This window comes from Jaculus jaculus, chromosome 3 (genome assembly GCF_020740685.1).
Source record: "Jaculus jaculus isolate mJacJac1 chromosome 3, mJacJac1.mat.Y.cur, whole genome shotgun sequence".
Classification (NCBI taxonomy): Eukaryota; Metazoa; Chordata; class Mammalia; order Rodentia; family Dipodidae; genus Jaculus; species Jaculus jaculus.
In genome coordinates this window covers 133,144,750-133,167,556 of record NC_059104.1, presented here as the reverse complement: position 1 = coordinate 133,167,556, position 22,807 = coordinate 133,144,750, and the positions used below count along the sequence as shown (strand labels likewise).

The following is a 22,807-nucleotide window of genomic DNA, read 5'->3' as shown; positions in this document are numbered from 1 at the left end:
CCCTGCGTACACTTCACCCCCTTCATCCTGGCCCAACAAACAAGACACCTGATTTATTCATTTCTTCCTTATCCTCCACCTTCCCGCCCCACCTGGACCTCTCCTGGATGGATTACCTTAGAGCAATCTCGGGTATGCATCAGGCAGCTGCTGCTGGCACAGAATCGGGTGGCGGTGAGCATGCCAGCCGGGGACTGACATTGTTGCTTGTGCTGTGCAGTGGCTTTTGAGATGCCTAATTCAGCAAGGCAGGGGGCAGCCTGCTCCACTCCTTCTCACATGCCCCCATGGCCCCAACAGATTCTGTCCTCTCAAGCCAGCCAATCTCCTTGGGGTGTGTGTGGAGGCAAAGACAAGAAAGATGTGCCTCTTCATCCTCTCACACTGCCTCTAATTGTAGCCTGGGGTAGAGATCCTAATAGGGTGGGCAGGATGCAGGTGCCGTATAATTGATGAAGAGTTAGAACTCTGTACAAAGGTGGCTCAGATATGTCCTCGGCAAGCCAGAGAGTAGGGCAAGCTTGAGGACCTTGTTCTGGAGGGACATAGCAGCAGCTGGGCCTGCTGAGACAGAGGGCTCCAAGTACTGGTCCCGAGTTCTGTTGGGTGACTGGTATAAGACCAGCTGCTCTGTGGAAGAGGCTCACATTCACCTTGCATTGATTAATTTCCTCCCAAGTCCCAGCCAGAGATGGAAGGGTTCCTGGGGGAAATACTAGCTGCTGTGTCAAACCAGGTTTTCAGTGGTTTAGTACAGTGTGTGCTGGCTTCTGGCTGCTCTCCAGGGCTAGCTTTGTAGTTACTAGCCACCTATGAGGGATCCAGAGAGCCTGGTCCCACTACTCCTTAGGCCTGTGGAGTCCCTGTGGCTTTGTGAGAAGGTGTACAGGATGGGGATGGGTCTCCTGTTTCTCAGTTTCCTTGGCCTAAAAGTGACACTCATCACTTGCATGTAAAAACCACAAGAACTTGTCACAGGCCCTGCCTCATTACAGAGATGCTTTGGCAGGCACTGCTCTCTGAACGAGGCACTTCCAGAGGCAGCTAAACATGGAGGGAGGGGTTTAGTGGGTCGTTGGTTGTCTCTCTTATCAAAGTATTCTTCTGTTAGTGTTGACCACACAGGGCAGTCATTTGATTCATTAGGAAAAACTGACTCTGATCCATTTTGACTGTATTTCAAGAATAAAAACTAAAAATAGGAATATGTCAATGCCATCATTATCCTTCACTGTTTAAGGCAGGACCTTCATGGATACCATATCAGCAGTTGCTCAAGTCTCTATGTAAAATGGTGCAATATTTACACAGAGCCTACACAATCCTCCGATATACTTGAAATCATCTTGAAATGACTTATAACACCTAATACAATAGAAATTCCTCTTATAGTAGTTATGCTGGGTTAGAGAATAATAACAAGCAAAACCTATGAATGTTTAATAAAGAATCAATTATAATATATGCATATATTTTAAATTTATTGTGTGTGTGTGCATGTGTGTATGTGCGCACACAAATGCACCATGATGTGCATGTGGAGGTCAGAGAACAACCTTGGATATTTGTCCTCACCTCCTACCTTCCGTGTATGTGTGTGTGTGTGTGTGTGTGTGTGTGTGTGTGTGTGTGCACCATGATGCATATGTGGAGGTCAGAGAACAACACTGGGTATTGGTTGATCCTTATGTTCCACCTTGTCTCTGTGTGTGTGTGTGTGTGTGTGTGTGTGCATGCATGCACACACCCATGCACCATGATGTGCATGTGGAGGTCAGAGAACAACCTTGGACTTGGTCCTTATGTTCCACCTTATATGTGTGTGTGCATACACGTATGCACACACACGTGTACCATCATGTGCATGTGGAGGTCAGAGAACAACCTTGGGTATTGGTCCTTCCATTTCACCTGATTTGATTAGGGTCTCTTGCCGTGAGCCTGTGAGCTTCTAGGGGTTCTCCTGTCTCTACTTCGAATATTGTCATGGTAGGGCTGGGATTACAATCCATCTTTACATGAGTTCTTGGGATCCAAGCTTAGCTTCTCATGCTAGCACAGTAAGTGTTTTTACCCCCTGAGCCATCTCCCCAGCCCTAAAAATATTTTTATAATCCACAGTGTGTCAAGTTTGTGGATGCAGGATCCATGGGTACAGATGCACACCATGTATCAGGGTTCTACAGAAAACACAGTTATAGAAGGGTGCATCTAGCTAATTCCACCTGCCTGCCTGCTTTTCTATCTCTCCATCTATTGGGATATTTATTTCAAAGAATCTTGACATTATTAACCAGTGAAAAGTCTGTGTTGTAGGCTTGCATGCTAGAGCCTCAGCTAGGCTTTGATGTGTTGGTAGGGTCTGGAGACAGGGTTTCTTCTTTTGAGGGAGTCTTTTTTTTTTTTTTTTCATGAGACCTTCAACAGATTCAATAAGTCAATGCATGTTATGGGAGGTAATATGCTTTGTTCAAAGTTTGTTGACTTAACTGTCTTAACTGTTCATCTCAAAAAATATGCTCACAGCAATTTTGAAGTGAGTGTTTCACTAAATGTCTGGCTGGGTACCATGACCTGGCAAAGGTGAGCCTGAAAGTAACCACCACAAGATTCTTAGACACATGATGCAAACCTGCTTTGTCCAAGTAATAGTATCCATGATGTGTAAGGAATTCCCTTATTCAGTAGTAGTTTTAAAAAGAAGAGAAGGTCTCCAAGCATTGAAGAATGAACTCAGACTTTGACTTAAAGCAAATTCTCCTTTTGCCAGCCTACCACAGTCCATGTGGGCAATACCTTTCTGCTTCCTGGTTCTTCTCTAATTATATATTTCTCTTTAAAAATGTATTTTATTTATTCATTCATTCATTCATTTATTTATTTAATTGCATGTGTGCATGCATGCGTCTGTGGGTTCACCAGGAACTCTTGCCACTGCAAATAAACAACAGACACTTGCACTACTTTTCGTGTCCAGCCTATGTGACTGGCTTGGGAATTGAATCCTGGCTGTTAGGCTTTGCAAGTAAGTATCTTTAACTGCTGTACCATCTTCCTAGTCCCATCCTGTATCTCTTGATTTTGATTTTTTATTCTTTCAAATAAACTATCTTGTCCAATATCATTTTCTGCTGCTCTGTTGGCATTACTACCCACAAGACTACAAGTGGGAGGCACCGTTTTTTCTTTCTTGTCTTTTCATGCTCATTCACACACAGGCTGTCTCATTTTTCCTACTTTTATGTTTGTTTAGTTGGCCTTCTATTTTCTATGCCTTCAGCAAGTGTTGTCAGGGTGGACTCCAGCCTCCCCTTATGGGCTACTGACACCCCCATCCTTGTAGCAGGAGTCTGCCAGCTAGCTGCTGAAGCTGCAAACTCGATTTCAATAAAAACACCTGCATCTGTGGAGGACATACATTCAGACTACCACACTGCTCCATCACTCTTTCGCCCTTACTTGAGCTGCAGTCTCGTACTGATCCTGCAGCTTGCTGCGTTTTCATGAGTTCTGGTAATTTTCCCATCCCTGCTCCTCTACAGGATTTGTGTTGTAGCTATGAGTGGCTATGCCCAGCTGTTTATGTGGGTCTTGGGGATTGAACTAGAGCAGTCCCTCAGGCCTCCTCAGACCCTCATCTTTGCAAAGAATCTGTTCTGAACTCCTGAGCCATCATCCCTCAGCCCTTTCTTACTTCCTTTTACGGTGTGACTCTGAAATTATCTCCTGTTTATTTCCCTCCCTTTCTTCCTCCTACTCCACCTCATTCCTTTCCTAGTACTTGAGATAGGGTCTCTTGTATCTCTGGCTGGACTCCAACTCACTGTGTAGTAAAGGAAGACCTTGAACTCCTGATCTTCCTGTTCTAACTCCCAGGTGCTCAGGTTACAAGTATGTACCACCATTACCAGTTTCTCTCTTGTTTATTTCTATAATAGCCATAGCTTTTGTATGGTAGTTACTTGTTTTCCATTTATTTTTATCCTAAATTTACTTTTACATATCATATGAAGTATATAACTCCATCATTTTTAAATGGCTAGTCATTTCTCCAATACCAGTTTTTGAATATCCAATATTTATCATTACATTGAAATGTTTTCCTCTCCCACTGCTAGACATTTGTTTGTTCATTGAAAGCCATTCTTTTTAATGAATCTATCAGTCCATTTGCAGCCAATGCCACTCTGTTTTAATTAGTCAAGCTTTATAATGTCATTCTTTATCTACTTCTATGCATTTTCCTCTACAATGCATTTTAGAATGTGAAGTCATCTGATGATCATGACTTGATTTTGATTGTGATTGCAATGATTTTAAAAGTGAGTTTCTGAGCAAATGATACCTGCATTATTAAGAGATGGGACTAGAATATTTCTGGAAAGATATATCTGGTCACTACATACCATACTGGATTGCATTCACTCAATGCTATTTATCTACTAGATTCTTCAAAAAATAGCTGTGGGAAATTTTCTTTCATTGAATATTTAATTATATTGCTTCTTGATTTTTTTTTTTTTATTTTTAGAGGTAGGGTTTCACTGTAGCTCAGACTGACTTAGAATTCAATATGTAGTCTCAGGGTGGCCTTGAATTCATGGTGATCCTCCTACCTCTTCATCTTCTGAGTCATCTCAGTCTCTATTCTTGACATTTGTTGTATTCAGTATCAGCCCATCCCTACTTGTCTATGTTCACAAGTACATATACTTGGTGGAGTTGCTTGCTTGGTTTCTTGTGATTAGTTGGTGGGAAGGAAGAGGTTGAATGCATAGTCCTTCTCCCTAACCGTCACCCTGATAGGCCTGATCCAGCATGAGTAGTCTTGGGGGCCTATAAAAGTGGAAGCCATGTTGACTGCAGCCTCCACTTTGGATCCTTGTGGGATGAGGCAGCCTGATGAGAAAACAAATGAGCTTACTGTTCACTAGGCAAAGGTGCCTGCTCTTTTTGTCCACACCATTAGTGTCCAATGTCAAGGTTTAGAGTTACCTGTAACTGTGCTGATCCTTGGGATGATGATTATCATGATCATGATAATAATAATGATAATGGTAATGAAAGAAATGTGACATGTATTGATCACTCTGTGTTTGACTCTATGGTACTATACTGCAAAGTCTAGTCATACTCAAAGCTTTGCAACTAATAAGGACAGAGCTCAGAGGGTGTACCATTCAGGACCATGCTCTTACTTCCAGCTCAGTTTCCTTGTACCCTATCCCTGCACATCAGGACACAAGTGTAGCAAGATTAAAACCTGCTGTCTTCACAAGTGTTCACTTATTCCTCAGGTTGCTACAAATATCAGCAAATTACACACCCCCTTTTTTTTTTTTTGTCTCAGTACAAGGCTATCAGCTAATTATCCAGGGTACTGTTCTTTGCTACATTTTTTTCTACTTTGAACATATTTTTAGGCATTAACATGTTTATAATTATCATATACTCTTGATTTATTGATTCTTCCATCACTATAAAATGTCCATTTCTGATAACAACTTTTGTCTTGATGATTATTTTGTCTATATTGGTATAGCTAGTCCAAGTCTTTAAGGTTACACATCATATCATGCTCTATCTTTTTTTCTATCAACCTCTATGACTAAAAAGTGTCATGTAGACATCATATAGTTGGATCATATTTTTAAAATACATGTTTCCAATTTCTGCCTTTTAATTAGAGAGTTCAATTTATTTTAGTTTAATGTAATTTCTGATAAAAAGATTACACTCTCATTATGCTATTTGTTTTCTGCATGTTTTATCTTTCTAAGAAATATACTTTATTTTTCTTTAATTGAGAGAGGGAGAGAAATAGGCAGGGGAGAGAGAGAAAGAGAGAATGGGCATGCCAGGGCTTCCAATCGCTGATAACAAACTCCAGATGTGTGTGCCCCTTTGTGCATCTTGCTTAGGTGGGTCCTGGGGAATCGAACTGGTTATTTTGGCTTTGCAGGCAAGCACCTTAACCACTAAGCCATTTCTTCAGCACCATGTCTTATCTTTTTAAAGTCATTCATTATTGCTATCTTCTTTTATGTTAAAAAATATTCACTAGCATACTACTTTAATTATTTTATTGTTTTTAACCATATATTTTATATTTTTAGCCATTGCCCTTGCTATAAAAATTAACATCATTGGCTGGAGAGATGGTTTGGCACTTAAAGTGTTTGCCTAAAAAGCCAAAGGGCCTTGGTTCAATTCCCCAGGACCCATGTAAGCTAGATGCACAGGTGGCACATGCATCTTGAGTTCGTTTGCAGTGGCTACTGGCCCTGGCAATACTTTCTTTCTTTCTTTCTCTCTCTCTGTCTCTCTCTCTCTCTCTCTCTCTCTCTCTCTCTCTCTCTGCCTCTTTCTCTCTCATACTCTCTCAGATAAATAAATAAATAAAATTAAAAGTTAGAAGAAATATAAATATCATGACAAATTAACATTTGAGAAGTCTGGGACCATAATTTCTTCAAATATTCTATTTTCTACTTTTCCCTTTTTCTCTCCTTTCCACAGTCTCTGTAGGTATGCTTTATGGTATTACATGCATTCCAGAGTCTGTTCTTTTCTTCTTTCTTTTTCTTAACCAAATGTCCAGACTAGCTAATCTCAATTGGCCTATCTTTAGGCTCACTGATGGTTCTTTCTTGTGCCTACTCAAATCTGCCAGTTGACCTCTCCAAATAAATTTTTATTTACAGTGCTATACTCGTGCTGGAGTGGTTAAGGCACTTGCTTGTGAAAGCTAGGGATTCAGGTTTGATTCTCCAGGTCCCACTTAAGCCAGATGCACACGATGGCACATGTGTCTGGAATTTGTTTGCAGTGGCTAGAGGCCCTGGAATGCCCATTCTCTCTCCCTCTCTCTCTCTCTCTCTCTCTCTCTCTCTCTCTCTCTCTCTCTCGCTCTTTCCCTCTCTCTGTCTCTAATAATAAATAAATATTAAAAATTTAAAAGTGTTATACTGTCCAACTTCATAGTTTCTAATTGATTCTTTCTTATAATTTCTGTTGATTGATATGGATCATTAGGTGACACATCAAGGTCCTATGTTACCTTAGTTCTTTCAAAAAGATCTTTATGTGGTCTTTCAATATATGTAGAATAACTTATTTGAAGTCTTTAAGTCCACCACCTTGTCCTCCTCATGGACCATTTATTATTCTTGATTTTTTTCTCTGATCTGCACCATGTTTGCTCATATTTTCATATGTCTTGCTTATTTTTGTTGCAAATTGGACATTTTAATATAAATATAACACCTCTAGAAATTAAATTCCCCCTTCTCTAGAATTTGTTTTTGATGCTAATTATTGCAAATGTTGTCATCTGTTTAGTGGCCTTTTAAAAACTAATCCTTGGCTAGGGAGATGGCTCAGCTGTTAAAAGGGGCTTGCTTATAAAGTCTTATGGCCTGAGTTTGATTCCCCAGTAGCCATGTAAAGCCAGACACACAAAGTGGCATATGCATGTGGAGTTCGTTTGGAGTGGCAAGATGCTGTAGTGTGCCCATTCTTCCTCATCACATAAAAATTTTTCAATAAATAAAAATAAAAAACAATCATCTAAAGTCAGTATTGTTTTTCATGTGTGGACACAGTTAATTTGGTAGTCAATTGGCTTATGATTAGACAGAGATTACCTAAACACTTGAAGTGTTTAATACATTTCCTACTCTTTGCTAAGCGACTTGGACATAATGCCCGGTGGGTAACTGGTCATTTTACCCTTTTCTTCCTGTTCACATTGAACCTCAAGCTCAGAGGTGAAAGTATAATGTTTTCTTCACTTCTCCCAGGGCATATACACTGCATGGCATTCTGTGTTCTCCAGACTTTGTTTCTAAGGCTTTCTGCACAGTGCGTTCTTTGCCACAGCTATTACCCGTCACTTGGCAGCTTCAGTGTGATAACACTTGCCTATAAAAGTACTTGACCACTGTCCCTGGGGGAAAGGCTTTTCACTCCAAGAGAAGTCAAGTACCAATAGCCTTCTACATCTGTATGGCAATCAAAGGAAGCTCCAGAATGGCCACATCATTACAGTTGTTTTGGAGAGGCTCTGAAAGTGGCCTGTTTCTGCTTTCTTCCCTCATGTGACTTCTGGGCTATACAAGACATGTGAAGTGTTTTTCAACGCTGGTGTAGAGTTGGGGAATGGAGGATGGAAGTAGAGCCAAGGCACCAAGTGTCCACTTTTCTAACCCAGGATTCAGCTGCCATTCTGAACAATAAATTCTGATGTTTCTACAAGCCTTTGATTAATTTCCAGAATTCCGAACAAGTTGATTCTGGCAATTTCTGTCAGTTTTTTTTTTTACTTCCTTTTATGGAAGAGTAAATTTTCAGGGGTCTTTGCAGTGGCATTTTTGCTGATGACATTCATCCTGAAAATTTCATTCACTAGTCATTAGTTAGCCAAGGTGTTTAAGAAAGGAAATCTGTCATATATACCAATTGACAGTGTATCTGGAAAGACCATTCATCCTACCTTGGAGTTTACGATCCTCCTGCTATCCTAACATAAGAACCACCTGGTCTTCAAGGACATCATCTGAGAGGTATGGAGTATAGTTCATCATCACGGAGTATTTGAATGTAGCAGTTTTGTTACATAGTTTTCTGCTTTTCTGACAGAATATTGCTGGGATTAAAGAGGTCTTGATAGTTGATATATTACAGATGTATAAATTTAAAGAAATAGGCTAATAAAAATCCAGGCCATGTGTGGTGATATACACCTGTAATCTCAGCACATGGGGAGACAGAGATAGAATGATCACAAGTTCAAGGTCAGCCTGGACTATGTAGCGAATTCCTTTCCAATAAAGAAAGAGACAGAATGAAAAGAAATAAAAATGAAAGAAATGGGGACTGGGAAGATGGTTTAGTTGTTAAGTGCTTGCCTGTGAAGCCTAAGGACACTGGTTTGAGGCTTGATTCCCCAGGACCCATGTACGCCAGATGTACAAGGTAGCACATGCATTTAGAGTTTGTTTGCAGTGGCTGGAAGCCCTGGCATGCCCATTTTCTCCCTATCTGCCTCTTTCTCTCTCTGTTTGTCTATTGCTCTCAAATAAATAAAGAAAGAAAGAAAGAAAGAAAGAAAGAAGTAAATGAGGGAATTAGGGAAAGGTAAGGGAGGTCAAACATATGACAGTGAATGGAACATGGTACAGTTCTGGTGATGAAGAACCAATTGGTGTTTGAGGCATCAGCGGTGGGAAGAGATTGTAAGTACAGGGACACAAAGGAACCTTGAGGAGGTATGGAACCATCTGTGCTTTGATTGTGGTGCTTACATGGCTTTATGTATTTGTTAGATTTGTTGAGCTATACAATTAAAATGATTGACTTTTTCTGAAAATTAGACCTTAATAAAGCTTATAATAATATCCAAGTGTAAATAACAGTCTACTTAATGATGTAAAACACTATTAGCTGAAACAAAATGGGTTTAGCCCAGTAGGCCATTACGGAAGTCATCTAACAACCCATGTTGGTGACTTCTGAGTTTTGGTGAACCTCAGAAGTAACAATGACCCTTCTTACAGAATTTTGTGAATGAATGCTGGACTTCACATGGGGGATGCTGGAACATGCTGGGACCCTGGCTCCTCAGTCACAAATAGATGTAGCCAATAGAAGTAACTGCACTTGGGCAGGTGTGAAAGATAAAGTTAAGTGTGTTTAGGTTGTGAACGTGTTAGAATTACATTTTCTGCATTCAGGATATTTTTTTGTAGAATTATCTAGGAGGAAGACATCATGGTATCTTTCAGAAATACTAAAATCTAGTCTGGATTTTTTAAAAACACTTTTTGAAAACCACAGTCTCAAAATGGTAAATTAAAAAGGCCATGTCTCATCCTTCAGTAGAACAGATAGAGAAGTTGGTTCAACCAGACAATGGAACATTACTCAATGCTAAAAAAAAAAAGGAGCTATTGATGGCTCATGAAAAGACAAGAAAACATTTAAATGCATATTACTAAGAGAAAGGGGCCGGTCAGAAAAGGATACATGCTGTACAGTTCCAACTGTTCAACTTCTTGTAAAAGTTAAATCTGTAGAGATGGTGAAAAGATCAGAAGTTGCAAGGGATGTAGCACCAGACTGAGCACAGGCACTCATAGGGGAATGGAACCCCTGTGAATTGTACTATAATTGTGCATACACCCTATTGTCCATTTGTCTGAACCTATAGAATGTTCAGCACCAAGAGTGGACCTTAACATGACTCTGGGCCATTATGTGTCCATGGACTCATTGATTACAACAAATGTGCCTCCCTGGTAGGGAATGTTAGTAGTAAGAGGTTTGTGCATGTGAGGAGATAGGGACTGTGTGAAAAATTTTTATACCCCCTGCCCAATTTTACTGTGGACCTAAATTACTCTAAAAATTAAATCTTACCATACTTTAGATTATAATTATAAAAGTCAGGATCTATTCAGTGTATTTGAAAGGACTAGCAGAGAAAATGCATGACTAATCTGTCTCCTGTACCAGCTATGTTTCCCAGATGGCACTCTTACCCTAAATGTGCATCAGATTTCTGCATTTCAGAGGGGTAAGAAAAAGCTCATGTAGTGAGGCAGTTTTGTAGCAAGAGATTTGGAAGGAAGGAAATTGCAGTGTACAATCTTATCACCTCAATTTGACTTCCGTGGTAGAAAGTGAGGCTATGAAACACTGTGGCTGAGATATGTTCAAGTATTGCCTCTCCTGACACCTCAGTGGGCACTTCACTTGCCATCCTACCAAAAGAGAAACTGAGGTACACACGGGAGCATACCATATACATGGTGGGCAGATTTCCAGCCTAGGCAATCTGGCTTTAAATCATTGCCTTACCTTAGACCTTCAAATTTATCTGAAATTCTGTTGTATTGGCTAATCATTTAGCCTCCTTTTCAGCTCTGTCAGCATCCTTTTCAGACTGTCAGCATCAGAATGAATGAAATGTATGTAATCCCAATAATTCTTTCACAGTTTATTTATTTACTGGGTTTTTAAATAATTTTTTTAAATTTTTATTTATTTATTTGAGAGCGACAGACACAGAGAAAAAGACAGATAGAGGGAGAGAGAGGGAATGGGCGCACCAGGGCTTCCAGCCTCTGCAAACAAACTCCAGACGCGTGTGCCCCCTTGTGCATCTGGCTAACGTGGGACCTGGGGAACCGAGCCTCGAACCAGGGTCCTTAGGCTTCACAGGCAAGCGCTTAACTGCTAAGCCATCTCTCCAGCCCTATTTACTGGGTTTTTGAGGTAAGGTCTCACTCTAGCTGAGGCTGACCTGGAATTCACTATGTAGTCTCAGGGTGGCCTCGCACTCAAGGCGATCCTCTTACCTCTACCTCCCGAGTTCTAGGATTAAAGGCGTGTGCCACCATGCCCAGCTTCACAGCTTATTTAATTAAAAGCTACTACATAGGGGAAAGTGGGTTTTGTTCCATATTTCTTTTATCAGTAAAAGGATTAGGACTGGAGAGAAGGCAGTTAGGAGCACTTGCTGTGCAAGCATGAGGTCTGGAGAGGGCTTGAGACCACTGAGTTCAGTTCTGAGAAGTTATGTTAACAGCAAGGTGTGGTCACACATGCCTATAACCCCAGATCTGTGGGGAGCAGAGACCAGAAAATCACCACAACTTAGGAAACAACCAAAGCTCCCAAATCAGTGAACAGACTCCATCTCAAGGAAACAAGCAGATGAGCAGTGGAGAGAGACACCGACATTCTCTTGTGGACTCTGCACCATGTACATGGAGTGCTGCTGCTGCTGCTGCTGCAGCACACGGGCATATGCTACACACATGCATACCACGTCACATCTACTCCTACTACAAACACACATGTACACATATAAAAGGAGGTTTATATAGCTCTACATCAATTCAGGCAGATGTTTGGATGATTCTCAAGCTCAAGTTTGCATTCTGCCCCTGGTGAACTCATGTGCATGGCATCCAGAGCAATCATAGCTCTCTTAATTCTGTTCTTGACCCTGATCAAATTCTTTCTAGTCACTGGAGCTGAATTACCAGTGACATCCTGGAGTGTAAGTAATGAGTGTCGGATCATGAGTCTTAAGTTGGGGAAAGCAGTCCCATGTATTTATGCATAGCTCTAAATGACTGATCTTTCTTGTGGTCTCAATGATATTGGAAACCCACAGATAATGGATGAAGAAGAATGGATTTGCTTGATGTTCCATTCAGCTTGGATACTGCTATTTTTGTTTTCCTTAAGTGCAACATTTAATGTAACATGCAAACATCAAGGAATGGGAAATGGATGATGAATGAACTTCAGCTTGGATTAGTGCTTTTTTTTATTTCTCTTTTCATTGCTATGCTGATCATTTTTCAATATAAAAAAGCTTAAAATCCTATGCTGCATATATTAACTTCTTTTCAAAAGTGCTTTAAATTTTTGTACTAACAGAAATGATTCCTGCTGTGCCCATCAGAAATTCATCCCTAGTCTTATTACAAAGTCATGTTTGACCAAATTTTGTGGAAAAAATATGAATCACTTTAACCTTTAATATGAGTTATAGAAAGCCTTAGAGCTTTCTTTCTAAGCCATGAATTGATCTCAAATATAAGCTTAATATGCTATTAAAAATATAGGTGAGTTAAAGGTTAATATATTTAATGTAAATGTATTTGAAGTCATTATTCAGAAAGTTCATTATAAATTCACTTTAGGGGTTTCTTATAGTCAGGAAGGGTCAGAACCTCTTTTGTTTGATTATATTAAAGATTAAGTTTTCATTGGTTTAGTGTGGAAAAGAGGAACCATCTGTATTCATATTTATTTGTGCAGACCTTTAAAACAACAGAGGACTTTATTTTGCTAATAAATCAATATACGCACTAAAATTTACCTTGTTTATGAAAATAGATTAGTATGCTTGTCTTTTAATCACTATGGTATGACATGTCAGCAAGCAAGAAAAGAATGACTAATGGATAAGTAAAGTACAAGATAAGAAAACTGCTCAAGACCATGTGAAATTAAAAATGGCCAGGAAAATATATTCATCTTTAGTATAGCCTGACATTTATTTATGTTTGCTTAAATCACTTTATTTAGAAGTACAAACTCTTTTATTTTGATTCACCAGGCATGGTTTTAATTGAAAATGTACAAAAACTTAACTTTTGGCAAGAGACAATGAGCTTGGATAGGCAGAGAGTAAACAAGGTAGACAATGGCATCTAATGCGCTGATTATGTGCTCAGAATAATACAAAGTTGGATGTATGCTCTTGGATCACCTGGAAACAATTATAGTAGGCTTTCCCTTGATTGTTGCTTCTAACTATTGGTTAAGAAGGCTCTCAGGGAAAATAAATTATTCCTATGGCTCAGACTGTAACTCTTCCCACCAAAACACAGGTGAAGAGGGTGATGTGCCCTACTGAAAAAGCACTGAGGAGATGAACCATCTTCGGGAGACCAGGAGTGCTGGGTGGAGTCTCCCACTCTACCTATCTTTTTGTGACTGCTTTACTGTAACTCATGTCTGTTGGTTAGTATGCTGTTAATATGTTACATAGCTGGATCTCAAGATCCTGGTTATGATGAATCACGTAGTACTCCCTATTGTGGGCACCAGCAGAGTTTCAAGATGCTTCCAGCAGAGAAGAGTTGTCCAGCTGCTGTCACTAGAGGTTTGATTGTGTGTGTCTTGATGTGCTTCATGGATGACCTTGAAGAGGTCAGGGTGACCCTGAACTATGATTCTGCAACAGTCTGGTATCAGTTTTACCCACTTCTTTTCCTGTCTGAACAGGACACATAGTGTTCCGAGAATTGCAAGATAAGGAGCTCAGGGTCTCTGTGCCATAGTAGTCAACAGATACCTGAATACTTTGTGCAAGGCACTGACCATATGGTGACTGGGAAACAAGAAGTATAAGGCATGGTCTTGCCTTCATGAAGTTTGAGTTCTAGATGAGGAAGTGATATGAGTCAGGAAAAATAGCCAAGCATGATTCAATTTTCTATCACTATTACAAAATACCTGACATAACTTGTAAGGCTGAAAAAGATCACTTTGGCTCACAGTTTTAGAGAGTTCCATATGTGGCAAGACAGAACAATCATAGTGGGGAGTGCATGGTGGAGGAAGCTCTGCAGATTCAACAAGCTTTAGGTTGAAAATATTTGGGGATTGAAGTGTCTCTATGTTGAAGAATAAAGAATGTTTTTGTCATTATTAGAGTGTGACAATTTACATAGTACTTATATTGTATTAGGTATTAAAATAATGTAGAAATAATTTAAACTATATAGGAGCATGTGGATAGTTTATATGCAAATGTTATGTCAATTTTATGGAAAGGAGTTGAACATCCAGTGATTTTGATATCTGCAGGTACAGAGCCCATAGGTATGGAGGGCTGAGCATATATAACATGACAGGAAGAAATTATTTAAAGTTAAAACTTAGTAACTCCAGAAAAATTTAAAATTTGGTGAGGTTGAGATTCAGCTTCAGTATTGGGTAGGTGGAGTTTGGGCGAGTGTATTAGAGGAGAATCTCTGCAGGCCAACAGAACATCATAAAATCTAGGAAGCAGGAAAAGCACATGGTCCAGGAGTAAATCAAAGTGTTGGAACTGGGGAAAAGTACAACAGCAAAGGAGCCTCCAGTTGCTTCCTGGATCTTCTCTCCAGCTCCACAGTTATCCTTGGCCAGTGCTTGAGTATTGCTGAGATCAGGAGATGGGTGGCTGCACCACTGACTCAGCCTGAACAGTTTCTCAGAAGTGCACTAATAAATGGGTCTTTGGTTGTGGATCCCTTTGTCCCCACACTGAATAATCACTTGATGGCCTGTAGTCTGCAAAGGAGAGAACCAGCTAGCTACCAGGGTGAGGGGATCCAGTGAGTCCTGGTCCAGGTGTTTTAAACAGTGTGCTAAGGGAAGACATTTGCAGCTGACCAGAGAGGAGTGAAGGGGGATGACCCCTCAGCAGCAGAGCACAAGGCGCAAAGGCCAGTGACACACTGAAGTGTGCTTTGCTGTGTTAGCAATTTAATTCAGTATATGAATGGTGGATCCTGAAGACTTCATGGCTTTTTGTTTTTAAATACATGCCAAAATTCACAGGAAATGGAAGATCTTCTGTCCATTCCATTCTTGGCAAGAATTGTCTAATGTCCACGTTAAGAGATCCGGCTCTGCTATAATGCTTCCCTTTCCTAATGGACTTCCTTTGCCCCGGGGTCTTTGTGGTCTCCTAATAGAAAAGAAAGTCGTTAAGGAAAAAAATCTAATATGCTGAGGTAGCTCTAATATAAGAAGAGTAATAGATGAAGTGCCATGAGATTCTGAATGCATATTCTTTGCAAAGGAAGGCAATTATAGCTATAAAGATATAGTATTAGAAAAATTATTGCAGCTGTGAAGTATGTGATATGTCTGTCTGTGGCACAGTTAATTTAAAAAGTATTATCAAGCATACAAATCATAAGAATAAAATGCTGAACCATACTAATTGAAAGTGAATTTAATATGCAATTCTGACAAACTATCTCTACTTACCCAGCTTTGAAGAAAATCTATCACACTAGCTATTAGTTATCAGATGTCCTCTCAAATGTCCAGCTTCTTTTAATGAAAAATGATCTCTCGCATACCTTTTCTTTGGTTCTTGAGGAGCTTTATGCTATATAGTAAGTTGTGGTGATAGCAAAACATTTATAGCATTCTTTAATGTTTATATAGACGAAATCAAATTGCAGTAAGGGTAAGTGTTATATCAAAACACAAAAATTCTGATTAGGGATAAACAGAAGACTCAAATTTATTTTGCTGTTCAGTTTGTGTGATTCAACAGTTTAAAATTGATTGGAAGTGGCTTAAAATGACTACTTCTCTACAACATTATCTAAAGACTGGCAAGGGTTTTCCATATTAGTAATACTAATTATCTACAGAATGGCTGTGAAGGAAGAGTCTGTCTTTCTTGTATGTGTGGTGTCCTTTACAGTTAGTTTTTTCTTTTTTTTTCAAAAGTGCCTTGACTGTTCTTGGCTCTTTGCTCTTCCAAGGAGGTTCTAGGATGAACTTGTTAGTTTGATGAAGAACCTCTTACTGGGATTTCAATGAAACTCTGTTATATATGTTTATCACTTTGAGGAGTACTTTGAAAAACTGTGTTGTGGTTTTCTCTGTAGAAGAATTGAATAGCTTTTGATGCACTTGAACCTAGTACTTTAGTTTTAATTTTTTCATTTTTTCAGTATGGTATGGTGTGATGTTTGTGTGTGGTCGTGATGTATGCATGTATGTGGATAAAAATGTGTGGGCCTTGTGCACGTATGTGCAGAGGCCAGAAGAGGACACAGATGAACTTTATTGCTCTTCTGCCTCATTTCCCTGAGCCTGGGTCTCTCAGTGAACCTTAAGCTCATTCCGTTTTTCAGCTAGATTGGCTGACAAGCAAACCCCAGCATTTCTCCTGCAAGGGGCACCCACAGTTCTGGGGTTACAGACATATGTGGCTATTTCCAACTTTTTACAGGGGTACTTGAGCTTAACGACCTGGGTTTGATTCTCAAGTATTCACATAAAGCCAGATGCACAGGATGGCACATATATTTGAAGTTTGTTTGTAGTGGCTCAAGACCCTGGTGTGTCCCTTCTCTATCTCTCTCCTTTTCTCTTTGCTTGCAAATAAATAAATGAATATTTCTTGAAAATTCTCCTTATGGAAATTATGTCCATGTAAAAAAAAAAATCCATGCTTCGTTTTGCACAGATTATTGGGCTATAAAACCTCCTTTTTTATGGTGGCCTTTTACTTAGCCCCATTGGACTCACCTGTCAGTTGCTTAATGTCTGATTTCAACTTTTTTTTTAGATTCACTAAGTTTATTTTAAAAATCATAAAACACCCTTCTTACAAAAGAGCATTGCATTCTGCACACTGTTCTGAACAAATGCCAGGGACATGGGGGATATTACTTTCCTCCCTGCCCCACACCCCGATGTTTACAGTGACCACAAAGCAAGGTGTTCACAATAATTACACAGGGGGAATGTTTTTTTAAACCACCAACAATGAACAAACAATAAAATTCACTCAATCTGCTGCTGTTTCACAATTTCAGTATTAGTTTTTGCATGCCTTCCCTCCTGCCCTGTTTGTGAGGAACTAAAACATTGCATCTGGTGAACAGCCAAGATTTCACCACACCTCAAATGCAGAACACCTGTGAAGCAGAGGAATGTTGGTTTTTTAAGCAGAAGCAGATAAAAAAAAAAAAAAAGATGCAGGACTCCTTTAATTATTCACTACTCTTAGAAAAAATTTACAGAATGCTGCTTCACACTATAAAAAAGAAAAAAAAAATCTTACATTAGAATCCTTCAACATCTGCACATTGTTTTACGTTTTGCAGCAAATAGTGTGCATTCTTTATCTGGTCTGTGTTCCTGTAACAGCAATGTTCCAATCTTCAGATCCTTCTAGAGGTTCATCAGTTTTGATGGAAGCTCCAGACTCATAGTGCATTTGCTTAATATGCTGGCCATCTTTGCCAATAACAGATCTAGCCAAATCCTTGGGAATAGTTGCTTGTATAGTAATAATAGGTCCACCAAGATAACCATAAAAGCCATGACCCCTTGAATAGGAAGAATCATATCCTGAGCCACCCTGTGGTTCCTAAGCCATTTGCCATTCTGATGGGCTCTGTTGCAGTCAGGTTTTCATTGCTGGTAGCAATCACCCAACCAAAAGCAGCTTGTGGGGATAAAAGAGGTTTATTTTGGCTTATAGGCTCAACGGAGAAGCTCCATGATGGCAGGGAAAATGATGGCATGAACAGAGGGTGGACATTACCCCTGGCCAACATCAGGTGGACCACAGGAACAGGAGAGTTTGCCAAACACTGGCAAGGGGACACTGGTTATAACACTCATAAGCCTGCCCCCAACAATACAATCCCTCCAGGAGGTATTAATTCCCAAGTCTCCATCAGCTGGGAATCTAGCATTAACCACATTCCACTCCTGGCCTCCATAAACTGATAACCTTACATGATGTAAAAAGCAATACATAAATCAAACTTTAAAAGCCCCCATAGTTTTTATCAATGCCAATGATGTTCATACATCCCCATAATCCAATATCTTTTAACGGAGCCATAACACCAAAAAAATCCCTCAAAAAACCATAATGGCACAGAATAAATATTAACACTGCAAAATATGGCATTGAGCATAGCAAAGAAACATTCAGCCAACACAAAATTAAAAAAAAAAAAAAACAGGGCAAACATCAAACTCTTTAGCTTCAAGTCCAACATCTCTAACCAGTGACAAATCTCCAAGTCTGATAATTCTAACCAGCAACAAGTCTCTGGCATTCCAATTCCACCCCTCCAGTTAGGCTACTCACAGTGCTGGAAAACATCATCAGGGCCATCAGCTTTCCTTAGCAGCTATCTTGTGGTCCCAGCATCTCTACTGGGTCTGTACTGCAATCCACAGTTCATCCTCATGGCTCCATCTGGGTTTTCATTCAGACATCCAGCAAACCTGCTTCACACTGCCTATGGCCATTTTCAAAACACAAGACCATGTTACAAACTTAATGACCCCTCTTTCCTGCATTTCTTATACTCGACAATACCAGGTAGGGTGCCCGTTTGTTAATCCAATGGGGAATAAAGCAGACTTTGAAGAACAGGACACTCCTTGAGCACTCAGGCCCCTTCAAAGGAGTCTACATTCTTCCTGTTGCTTCAGGGCAAGTCCACTGGCCCAATCTCAAAGTTGTAATCTCTCAATTGCAGCTGAATTGGCAGCAATTCACCCAAAGATTTTTCTTCCTGTGCCATATCCCTCTGCTCATACCAGTTCATTTCTACACAAAGCAACCCTGTACAACTTCTCAGGACAGGAACGTAACAGCAAGCTTCCCACACAAACTCCCACTACAAGAAAAGCTTATTATCACCCTCATAAGCCAAACCTCATAGTCCATAGTTCTTACTCCATTCAGGTCTTACAGCTCAAGCCAGAATATGCCATCAAGCTGTGTTTACGGCACTGCAAGTCATCTCTTAGGCCAAGGTTTCAAATCCTCCCACATTCCTCTTGAAAATCAGCTTCAAAGGCCAAAGCCACACAGTCAGGGGTCTAACAGCAATCCCACTCCTCAGTACCACTTTACTGTTGCAGTCAGGTTTGCATTGCTGGTAGAAATCACTCAGCCAACAGCAGCTTGTGGGAAATAAAAGAGATTTATTTTGGCTTACAGGCCAAAGGGGAAGCTCCATGATGGCAGGGAAAGTGATGACATGAGCAGAGAGTGGGCATTACCCCCTGGACAACATAAGGTGGACCATAGCAACAGGACAGTGTGCCAAACACTGGCAAGGGGCCACTAGCTATAATATTCACAAGCCTACCCCCAACAACACACCGCCTCCAGGAGGTGTTAATTCCCAAATCTCCATCAGCTGGGAACCAAGCAGTCAGAGCACCTGCATATGGGGGACACCTGAATCAAACCACCAGAGGCTCTGTGTATCTATTGCAGAGTCCCAAGTTTCATTAGCACTGAAACCAACCATAGCGGTCTCCAGGTCTTCCTCTTCTGTCATAGGCCATTAGATCTTCTCCTCTAGGTGGTGGTGGTGGTGGTGGAAGAGGAAAATTCTGAGCTCTGCTACCACCCCAGCTACCTTGACCAGGAGGAGGAGGAGGTCCTCGATGAGGGCTCATGTCATCGCAATCTTTTCTAGAGGGAAGCATGGGGCACCCACCCTGACCAGAGGCATTCTGTCAAAACTGCCTCTTCCCCGTTTGGGAAATAATCCCACCGGACGTCCACGGCGGTCATCAAACATCATTATAAAACCACCATAATTATAGGTTTCATCGTAAAAGTTAGGATCATAAGGGTGTGCATGACCTTTGATGGGAGGCTCCGATATAAGATCAAGGATGATCTTTATGCACTCCACAACCCCGTCAGGCTTTCCTCCAATAAGAACAACTCTGTTCATGTAATCAGGGCAGCATTCTTGGAAACGTTTGATAGTCTTCTGAGTGTTCTCTTGAAGTTCTTTAATTTTAGCACCTTTAACTCCAGTAATTCCTCCTGCCAGACTCTGATGAATTAAGTCTTAACTCACAGTCGAAGTCACTTCCTTTGTAGTGTCGGTAATTTAAGCATTCCACAGCATCAGATTTGAGTGGGAGCTGGCTGGCTGCAGTGGGTGATGGCAGCTGCAAGCCCTCTTCCAGGGTATGGATAGTTTTCTTCAGAATTTCTCCAATTGTTTCAATATCAGCACTGATGCTCAGTATGCGCCCTGGGCCACTGCTATCTGGAACTGAAACATTGGCATTGTAGTGTGTATGAAACGCCTTAATATTCTTGCTTCCTTTTGCAATCACTGCCCCAGCTATTCTTGCTCTGAAGCAGAATGTGCAATTCAACCAACTCATCTGTGTTTCTAGATCTTTTAAATGCTTGTTCCTTTTCCATATCCTCTGCAGGACATTTACTAAATTTACCACTGGTTTCAGTGTTGAGGAAGATTTCCTCTGGTTGTTCAGTTTCCATTTTCTTACATTAAAGAGACAAAATAATCTAGAGGCTGCAAACAAGTGGAGATAGGCAAGACGTCGACATTGGTGCAGCAGAGAAACAGAGGGTAATGGCATCTTCTGATTTCAACTCTCTTGCATTCCGAATTTTGTTCATCTCTTTGGGATGGGTACATAACTCGCATATTTCTCAGTGTGTATGAAGGAAGGCAGCCATCTGTTACTTTCAACATAAGAGCAGTTTGGTTAGATTCAGAATTCTTGAGCAATCAGCTTTTCTGGAATTAGTAATTTAAGGAAAGTTCTGGGGCCAATACAAGTTCCCTTCTGTAATGAGAACAGAATGATTTGTTCTGAATTCTTCTTAAGAAACATGTATCATTGATTATTTAAATTTCTGCTTCTCATCCTCCAAGCTGTGACATTTTTCCCCCTTTTGTTATTAGCATTTCTCTTTCCCTTCTTTAGTATTCTCAGGAGTGCTTAAGTTTATATCTATCAGTAGTTTCTAAACTATTTATCTAAAGCAGGGGAACCCTTGAAAACAAATTTTGGCCCAGAACTACAGTTTCCAAAAGGACATAAAGATGGAAGGACTCTGCATTGTGGAATGCCTGTTAATGTATACACTGTTTCCCTCAAGGCTGAAAAGGAAACTAATGGGGCTGGGTAGATAGTTCAGTAGGCAAAGTGATTGTTCTGTGAGCATGAGGACCTGGGTTTGATCCCCAGAACTCATTTTAAAAAGCTGAGGGGGGAGGGCTGGAGAGATGGCTTAGCAGTTAAGTGCTTGCCTGTGAAGCCTAAGGACCCCAATTCCAGGATTGATTCCCAAGGACCCACGTTAGCCAGATGCACAAGGGGCACATGCACCTGGAGTTCATTTGCAGTGGCAGGAAGCCCTTGGGTGTCCATTTTCTCTCTTTCTATCTCTCTCTCTCTCTCTAAAATAAATAAATAAATAAAAATGAACCAAAAAAAATTTTTAAAGCTGCGTGTGGTAGAACATGCTTGTAAACCCTGGGCTTCCCTGGTCAACCAGTTAGTCTACTTGATAAATTATAGGCAAATGAGAGCTAGATGTCCTTTTCAGAAAAGATGGCAAGCACTCAAGGGACAACACCTGAGGTTGTCCCATCTTTTTCTCCTGCTTGCCCACAAATGTGTATTCTCGTGCACATACATACACAGAAAGAGAGAGAGAGAGACAAACTGATGACATACTCATGTCTGAACCCCGTGTAGAAGAGAGGAGACTTGGTCCACCAAAGCTGGTCTCTAGACAGATGTTAAAGGCACATCTGGAGAAAAAATAGAAAACTGGCAAATTTTGGAAACATTGAAAATTCTACTTTACAGAAAATACATTTTAAGCATTTTATTTCTTTATTTGACAGAGAGAAAGAGGTAGATAGAAAGAGAGAGAGAGGTCACATCATGGTTTCTAGCTACTGCAAACAATCTCTAGATGCTTGCACCTCCTTGTGCACCTGATTTTCAATAGGTACTGGGGTATCAAACCTGGGTCCTTTGGCTTTGTAGGCAAATACCTTAGCCACTTACTCACGTCTCCAGCCCCCAGAAAATATTTTTAACAACTTTAAAAAAAATATGGGAGAGAGAATTGGCATGCCAGGGACTCCAGCCACTGCAGTTGAAGTTGTCCAGACGTGTGCACCACCATGCGGGTCTGGCTTATGTGGGATCTGGGGAATTAAACATGGTTCTTTAAGTTTCTCAGGCAAGTGTCTTAAATGCTCAGCCATCTCTCTAGCTCATACATTTTATTTTTATGTTTGACCGTTTCTGGTCTGCTGTTCACTCTTTCCAGTACAGAGTTTAATTAAGTCTGTCTCTCTTCATGTGAAATTTATGAGGTATCTTAATATTAAGGGTTATTTTTTGAAACTATTTTTACTTATTTATCTGCAAGTAGAGAGAGAAAGAGAGGGAGAGAGAGGAGATAAGGGGGTGGGGAGAGAGAGAGAGAGAGAGATTGGGCTCATCTAGGCCTCCAACCACTGCAAAGCAAACAAAGTTCACATGCATGTGCCACTTTGTGCATCTGGCTTTACATGGGTACTGGAGAATTGAACCTTGGTCCTTGGGCTTCACAGGCAAGCACCTTAACCACTAAGCCATCTCTCCAGCCCATTTTTTTCTTCTAGATACTAGCTACTTATCAATTTTCTTTCTGTCTTTGAAATCTGTTCAG

The 22,807-nt window shown here is 40.4% G+C and overlaps 1 protein-coding gene and 1 pseudogene across 1 annotated transcript in view; one reads left to right on the top strand and one right to left on the bottom strand.

Moving 5' to 3' along the window:
* Nucleotides 1–22,807, top strand: part of Fam189a1 (family with sequence similarity 189 member A1) — a 455,203-nt gene that overhangs the window by 211,148 nt on the left and 221,248 nt on the right. The window lies entirely within an intron of this gene.
* On the bottom strand, nt 17,388–20,608 carry LOC101609864 (annotated as a pseudogene).